Source organism: Taeniopygia guttata, chromosome 31 (genome assembly GCF_048771995.1).
Source record: "Taeniopygia guttata chromosome 31, bTaeGut7.mat, whole genome shotgun sequence".
Taxonomy (NCBI): domain Eukaryota; kingdom Metazoa; phylum Chordata; class Aves; order Passeriformes; family Estrildidae; genus Taeniopygia; species Taeniopygia guttata.
The window spans coordinates 4,983,608-4,985,434 of NC_133056.1; the positions used below are offsets into that span (position 1 = coordinate 4,983,608).

At 51.8% G+C, this 1,827-nt stretch overlaps 1 long non-coding RNA gene across 1 annotated transcript; it reads left to right on the forward strand.

Moving 5' to 3' along the window:
- Positions 1-724: 724 nt before the first annotated feature.
- LOC140681133 (uncharacterized) lies at positions 725-1,488 on the forward strand. Its single transcript, XR_012052380.1, has 2 exons — positions 725-902; positions 1,209-1,488. It is a non-coding gene; the product is annotated as an uncharacterized lncRNA (long non-coding RNA).
- The last annotated feature ends 339 nt before the right edge of the window (positions 1,489-1,827 follow it).

Genomic DNA, 1,827 nt, shown 5'->3' on the forward strand with positions numbered 1-1,827 from the left:
TGCTGGGCTTCTGTTCCCTAGAAGCTTTAGTTCTCAATCTCCACACTCTCTCTATGGCCATTGCATGGTTTGGGGAATTCCTTGTGTCCAAACCCATGTTCATATTTCTAAATATCTGAAAGGGAAGGTGAGAAGACCAAGACTGCTGTTAATAGAAAGGTGTTTGGCCTTGGCCATCTGAGAGCAGCCAGTGGGGAGAGAAGAGAGGAAAGCTGAGTGCTGATCCACACCAGGACGTGTGCCTGCAAGGGGAGAACTCGTCCTGAGTGGCAGCAGAGAATGACAGACTGATCTGGCCATTGCTGCTCCAAGAGAGGGCAGTGGGGCTCTCGGGGATGGGGCCATGGAAGCTCTACACAGGAGAGGTGGAACAGCACTCCTGGCAGACCAGCCCCAGGGAAGGAAATGCTGGGGGTGTTTGCTCTTGCCTTCCTCCCTGATGGAGAGCATGTCCTCGTGGCACTGCCTAAATCCTGCTTAGCACGGACTTGAAATCCTGGCTGCAGGTCTGGCAGCTCCTGCCCAAAGGAGCGCTGGAGTGGAGCTGCAAGAGGTCGGGGAAGGGTGGAAAGGAAGCTGGGACAGGCTGAGCGAGCTGGGCAAGAGCAGCATCAAGGGGGGAAGCAGCAAAGGTCTGCAGCATGCCGAGGGGCAGAGAGAGAGGGGCAGCCTGTGCATGTTTGCTGACAGGTTTCTGTGACCCTCTCTCCCATCCAATGTGCAGGTGGAACCTGAAAGGAGAAGAATCAGAACTTTTAGGAGAGTGTTCCTCCCAGACTACATTACGTTTCCTGTCCACGAGTCTGCCCATCAAAATCGGTCAACTTTTGAAATGGAAGAGTCCTCCAGCAGCTATGGGGAGCAACAGCCCTCCTGCTGACGCACAGCCTGTGGAGAAAGGGGTCAGTGGCCCAAAAGTGTGCTTTGGAAATCAGAGTTGGGTTCCTAAATCCCCTCAGAACTCTCTCTAACTGACCTGTGGTGGCTGAGGGATGTACGTGGGAAGGCTTTACCGGCCTTGAACTGGACTTGTTGATCATCTGAGCTCTGTTCTGTCTGGGAGCCTGTTCCTTTCCCCTTGCCCCAGGGCACAGTGTGGGTGAGGGCTGGAGCTGGAGGCTGTGTCTGCCCCGGGAGCGGGTACCGTGGGGCTGCAGGTGCTCCTGCCAGCCTGGGCTTGTCTGAGCCGGGCCTTGTGCCTCTTTCAGGTGTCCCTCTGCAGGCACAGCTGGCCCAAGACCGACAGGACCACCTGGAGAGCTGTGCAGGCAGCAGGCAGGAGACACGAGGTGCAGAAAGGACCTCCTTGCTTCCTGAATGTCTCAGAGGAGGCAGGCTGCAGCTGGATGCAGGCTTAGATTTAGTCAGTAGTTTATCTTTAAAGGATAGCATAGATGCAGTTGAACCTTTACAAAACTCTGTTCCATAGGATGTAAGATATATTTATAGAAAAATAAAGAGTTTATTATGATCATGATTAAACTAATAGATCTTTCTCTGGGTTATTTATTACTCAGTACAGGGAACTATAACTTCCAGTATAGTGCATTATATTTTGAAGCAACATTGCAGCAATTCTAGTCAAGCCAGCAAAACCAATTCTTAAAGATTGATGCTACTCATCCAAACCAATGACCACGGGCAAACATTTCTCTCAGCCTCAAGGCATGACCTTGAGAGGCATCCTCACTCCAGGGAGGAATCTGCAGAAAGGAGACATGTGACATGAACCACTTTGGTGAGAGCAGGAGAAACCTGCCATGCATGGAGCTTTTTCATTTGTCCTTAGGAAACTGTTTATTCCCAGAGTCCCAGAATCTGGGGCTG